The following is a 7,141-nucleotide window of genomic DNA, read 5'->3' on the forward strand; positions in this document are numbered from 1 at the left end:
GGGACAAACACAAGAGTCTCAGAAAATAAAGGAAAAGCCTGAACAAATAAAAAAGTCTTAAGATGTTTCTTGAAGGAGTCAGTAGATCCATCAAACACAGAGGGAGAGGAAGATCGTTCCAAAGCTTAGGAGCAACAGCCTGGAAAGATTTCTCTCCTCTGGTCCTGAACCGTGTGCGTGGAACCATCAGAAGATTCTGATCCACAGACCTCAGAGCCCGAGCTGGGGTGTAAGGCTGGATCAGATCACTGATGTAAGGAGGAGTCTGACCATGAATAGATCTGAAAGTAAGAACCAGAATTTTAAAACTGATCCTGAAAGAAACTGGTAGCCAGTGAAGAGTTTTAAGGATCGGGGAAATGTGAGTTCTTCTACTAGAGCGGGTCGGAATTCTCGCTGCAGAGTTTTGTATCAACTGCAGGCGAGACAACTACTTCATGTTTAGACACCAAAATAAACTTTTACAATAGTCCAGACAATAAGACACAAATGCATGGATAACAAGCTTCAGATCATGTTGTGGCAACATTTTCCAAAGCCAACAGCGCCATCTACTGAACTCCAAAAATAAAAGACAGTGCTTCACGAAACCTCATCACACTATCACTAACTTGCGCAGTGGTCCGTGTCTGAGCAAACGTTGAAGTCACACACGTACATTAAAACCTTTTCTTGCAAGGATACATGTTTAGTTTACTTATGACAATATTTCTGTTCAAAAAGTTCATCCTCAGTAAATGCTTGATTTAATTTAGATTAAGGTTAAAATTATGATTAAAAATACATTTCTGTATATACTGAGCTTTGTTAAAAAATGTACCTGGTTATTTTTAAAGTAAAAGGTTCCGAAATACTAACTCGTTTTCCGTTCATTCAATGCTTTATTTGCCTTGTTTTCTTTTTTGGATAAAGGGTTTTTCATCTTCCTTGAAATGAAATAAATTGATTGATTGTTGATTGAAATCCAGTCCTTCCCTTGTCAAGTGTAATAAAATGTCATGGCTTGACAAGGGAACCACTGCACTGCGAGCATCAGAGGATATGTAACATAAAGTTAAAAATAAAAAAAAGATGAAAACACAGAAGAAAAAAACAACCAGAGCAAAGGAAATGGAAAAACATTTAAAAAAGAATCGCATTTCAAAAACTTGACGAAACATATGGGTATTGAAAGAATTACCTCATGATTAGCTCCAAAAAAATTTTTTGATTGAAAATGTACCAGGGAAAAAGATTGTTCCATTTTTTACAGTCTGTGCTTGAGATGAGGTCACCAGGCTTCAGAAAGTTGTGGCGAGAGACAAGAATATTGCCTCTCAAATTAATGCACAGTGGAAATAAGAAGGTCCAAAGGTAAAGGTTTTAATAGCAGTTTTCTTGTTGTTTTTTAAGCAACCTTTAAGAAAGAAAATGCCCACACAAAGTGTAATCCATCCCTAGTACCTCTGTTTCCAAGACAACAGGATATGAAACCACAACCCAGTGTGCCCCCTGGGTAAACCAAGGTCAAGAGTTGCAGTGTATTACGGTGTTATTATACGGCTAATGGGGCCCTATGTTTTGACCCCAAAAAATATTAGTGGAGAGAAAGAAGTGCTAAAGAAAAACCTGTTAAAATATCATAATTACAATTGTTATACAATTATTATATAAGACCTTTTTTTGAGATTCAATTGTGCTAAATTACCCTCAAAAATGTCCTTTCTACTGTGTACTCAAATAAATGCAGAAACTGTCAAAAACAGGAACAATCTGGTACTATTAAACAATAAACTTTTTTATTGATTAAAAACTAGGTTACACATTAGGTTTTTCAACCTAATGTGAAAGTTACTCGTCTTCACGTGAAAATTCTACTTCATGCATGCTTTGGCCCTCATATACATATCTGTTGAGCGGAATATTTACCACGTCGTTTCTTCCTGTCTGGCTTCATGTGATGTTGTGCTGATTTATTCAGGGAAAGCTGCAGTTCAGTAAGTAAGTAAGTAAGTAATTTGTATTTATAAAGCGCTTTTCCAGACCAGGGTCACAAAGCGCTTAACAAATCTATCTGGTCGTTCTCCTCGGATAACTCTGAGTCTGTCTTGGTTATTAGCAACTGAAGTTAAAACAAACACAGAAGCTCAGAGTTGTCTTTGGTTTTTCTCTCATTCTATCTAGGCTGTGTTAACAAGAAACATCGATCTCAGAGTCACATGTGAGCGCAGTGCATTCAGATTTTTCCCTTAAATGTAAGAGTCAACTCAGTTTTTGGGCCAGGCTAGCTGTGTCCATTGCTTCGGAAACTCCAACTGGAGGTTGCACACTTCTGCCGCATTCCCGAATGAAGCTCCGGCGGAGGAGTTCTGCGCCACCGCGTCCCAGTCCACCGCCTCTACCCCGATAAGTCCTACCTCCTCAGCATCACAACTCGCTTGCCCCATGTTGTTGGGCCATGTGGTTGCATCAGACTGAGGACCTATGACTTGCGTGCCTCCTGTGTTCACGGTTGCGTTGGCGGCCCAACTGGGAGTCCATTGATCCCGTCGTCTTAACCTTGGATAAAACAATCAGCGAAGCTGTGATCGAGGGCCAAAGCGTGTATGAAGTAGAAAACCCGGGTTACCCAACGTAACCCTCCAGCCATGCCAATCAGTTGACTCTCCCTGTGGCTTGAGTTCTTTTGGAGGGATTCTTCATAGGTCAAGGGAGCCCCCCACCTGCTTCGGAGTGTATTGTTTTTTTGTATTTGATTGTTTTGTTTTTTTCCAAGTGGCGGGAAATAGCCTCAGGGGATAGACCATCAGCGAAGCTCTGCTGAAGAGCCTTGCATGCTTTCATAGAACCAGGGTTACATTGGGTTTCTCTTCCTAATGTGACCCCTTTTTTTAAGCGTTATTAGGTAAAAGTGTTTTAAATAAAGTCTAACACAGGTTCTTTTTTACTCTCATCATGACTGAGTCCATTTTTTCAAGTATGTAAATACAATACATTTAGTTATTGTTTTAAAAATTCTTACTATTACCCAATTCTTAATCCTTTTTTTGCGTTACACCATTTTAAGTATTTTATGCTCCTTCGCTAAACATCCAAAAATGATGTTTACATGTCAAATACAGTTAAAATCTCTTTTAAAGCAACTGATTTATTACATGTCTGTCACTTATGAACCCCTTCCTGCCCCCGGTTGTGTTCTGCTTTTAGGGTCACGTGGCAATCAGTTATACACAGATTGACACACACACTTGACACACACACACACACACACACACACAAAAATTGACACACTTCATTTGTGACAGTACAGTAGATGGTGTTAACGAAGGAATTGACAGTTCAAGGTGACATCTACCTCCGACAACTCACAGAGGCGCTAGCTCAAATGACAGAGGGTGCGCGTGTGTGTGTGTGTGTGTGTGTGTGTGTGTGTGTGTCTGTGTTTGTGTGTGTATGTCATCACATGTGGAGGTGAGAAGAATGGGGTTCTTGAGATGACAGGTGTCTTTTTTTTCTTGGTGTTCCATCTGTTACCCAGGAGTTGTCAGGCCTTTGCCTGAGAGACTTAATTTAGTTTAAATAAAACACTGATAAGTTCACCACCGCTATGTTCATTAATGAATGACACTAGATAATTTCAACTGCTCATTTCAGGACGGTTGATTGGTTACCGATCGTGACAAGGATCTGAACATATTGTCTGTTAAAATCAATGTGGGAAAGATTGTGTATGTTTCATTTTTTCGGAGCATATAATCATCCAACTCTAACCACATAAAAGGACCTTTTGTTGGTTTAATGGACTGGATGGATTTTTCCAATAGAAAGCACATTCCGTCACTCTCTCCTTGGTAACAGTAGCTGTCTCCACAGGGAGTCTTTAACCATCAACCCACCCACTCCTCTTATTCTCTCTGTAAATAAGCGAGAAGGGCGTCTATAAGACAGGCGACCGAACACAATCCCTTTTCATTCCTTACTCTCGTGGTATCTGCGCGTCGCCCTGGCTCGCCGGGGTAGTAGACGCGAGGAAACAAGGATGATATAGTTGTGGTTGTGCGATGATTTTCCGCTCTGATGTCCATCCCTGACCACTCTACGACACTCCTGCCTCGCACACCGACGCCGTGTTTAATTCCATCTGCGGGAGAGTATAGACGGGGGAACTATCGCTTCTGAAAAATAGATGTGTTGACATGTTTCTCATCATCTCCGCGCTCACGTGAAGACTCACACGCGAGCGTTGAGGACGGTGATGTTTGTGCAAGTGTTAATACACACACTTGGTTATATACACACCGACACAACAACTACAACAAAATGTTTACAAGGACATATATTTCAATGCCAATCACTATACACCAACCCACTAATACTGAAACACCAACCCACAAATTCTGAAACACACTAATACTGAAACACCAACCCACAAATTCTGAAACACACAATTTCTGAAACACACAACTTCTAAAACACCAACCTACAAATTCTGAAACACCAACCCACAGATTCTGAAAAACACAATTTCTGAAACACCAACACAACTTCTGAAACACACAATTTCTGAAACATCAACACACAACTTCTTAAACACCAACCTACAAATTCTGAAACACCAACCCACAAGTTCTGAAAAACACAATTTCTGAAACACCAACACACACCTTCTGAAACACACAATTTCTGAAACATCAACACACAACATCTAAAACACCAACCTACAAATTCTGAAACACCAACCCACAAATTCTGAAAAACACAATTTCTGAAACACCAACACACAACTTCTGAAACACACAATTTCTGAAACACTAACACACACCTTCTGAAACACACAATTTCTGAAACATCAACACACAACTTCTGAAACACACAATTTCTGAAACACCAACACACAACTTCTGAAACACACAATTTCTGAAACACCAACACACAACTTCTGAAACATCAACCTACAAATTCTGAAACACACAATTTCTGAAACACCAACACACACCTTCTGAAACACACAATTTCTGAAACATCAACACACAACTTCTGAAACACACAATTTCTGAAACACCAACACACAACTTCTGAAACACACAACTTCTGAAACACCAACACACAACTTCTGAAACACCAACCTACAAATTCTGAAACACACAATTTCTGAAACACCAACACACAACTTCTGAAACACACAATTTCTGAAACACCAACACACAACTTCTGAAACACACAATTTCTGAAACATCAACACACAACTTCTGAAACACACAATTTCTGAATCACCAACACAGAACTTCTGAAACACCAACACAAAACTTCTGAAATACCAACCCACAAATACTGAAACACACAACTTCTGAAACACCAACACACAACTTCTGAAGCAAGCACACACAACTTCTGAAACATGAACACACAACTTCTGAAAGACGAACACACAAACTCGGACACATGAACACACAACTACTGAAACATGTACAATACAACTTCTTTTACACGAACGCACAACTTCGTAAACACGAACACACAACTTTTGAAACATGAACACAGCTTCTGAACCATGAACAAACAACCTCTGAAACAAGAAACAGACAACTTCTAAAACACAAACATACAACTTCTGATACATGAGACACACAACTTCTGAAACATGAACCAAAAACAATGTGAAACAGCAACACACAACTTCTGAAACAAAAACAACAAATAAATGCAGGGGTGAAGATGTATATTATCAACCGTAGAATGTCAAATACACAACATTACATTTTGAAACAACCTGGTTTGCGAATGTAAAATGTTCTCCAGTTTGTCCCTGAAGAATATCTCGACGATGAAGATGAAGATGCTTGATTTGATGTCATCCATCAAATGATTTGTTGGTTAGTGTTTTTATATATTTGTTTTTTTACATCATTAAATATTAGAAACAGACAAAATACAACTTCTGAAACACCAACACACAACTTCTGAAACACACAATTTCTGAAACATCAACACACAACTTCTGAAACACCAACCTACAAATTCTGAAACACCAATCCACAAATTCTGAAACACACAATTTCTGAAACACCAACACACAACTTCTGAAACACACAATTTCTAAAACACCAACACACAACTTCTGAAACACACAATTTCTGAAACATCAACACACAACTTCTGAAACACACAATTTCTGAATCACCATCACAGAACTTCTGAAACACCAACACAAAACTTCTGAAAGACGAACACACAAACTCAGACACATAAAAACAAAAAACTACTGAAACATGTACAATACAACTTCTTTGACACGAACGCACAACTTCGTAAACAAGAACACACAACTTCTAAAACATAAATACAGCTTCTGAACCATGAACACACAATGTCTAAAAACAAGAAACACACAACTTCTGAAACACAAACACGAAAATTCTGAAACACAAACACACAACTTCTGAAACACTTACACACAACTTCTGGAACACAAACACACAAACTTTTGAAACATAAGACACACAACTTCTGAAACACAAACACACAAATTCTGAAAACACTAGACATAACTTCTAAAACGCTAACACTGAAATTCTGAAAAATGGACACAACTTCTTAAACACGAACGCACAACTCCTGCAACTCACAACCACAATCCAGGATGAAGTACACCAGGTGCGTGTCTCACACAGGGATGGGAGGGATGAGGGTCGAGGACGAGGCTTCTCCTGCTGATCGATGGTCGTCCTGCAGAAACACAGCGAAAGCGTCAACATTCGAAGGAAACATTCCTGGAACACCTGGATCCGTGTGCAGGTTCTTCCCAGATGACAGTCTCTCCTGATCACCTGGACAAAGCTGCGCTGGAAGCAAGACATCAGCGAGTCAATTGAACCTGGTAATAACGTGGCAGCAGCCGATAAACACACTCGCCTGCACTTCCCTTGACCCGCTGCTTCGTGAGAGAGTGTCAGCGCGGCCGTGCTGAGGAGCGATCGGCCTGAGAATGGCCTCGATGCCACCATGCATCACCTGCTGTATAATTGAATGTCTGTTAATGATCCCCGGTTTGACCCCGGAGCCACCATTTGCATTGTTTTACACTTAGCACATGGCTAATAGCTAGCCTTAAGGTACAGTGACACTGCAAGAGATCGAAGACCAATTTCGAGACTGCCAAGAG

This window comes from Callionymus lyra, chromosome 1 (genome assembly GCF_982586985.1).
Source record: "Callionymus lyra chromosome 1, fCalLyr1.hap1.1, whole genome shotgun sequence".
Lineage (NCBI taxonomy): Eukaryota > Metazoa > Chordata > Actinopteri > Syngnathiformes > Callionymidae > Callionymus > Callionymus lyra.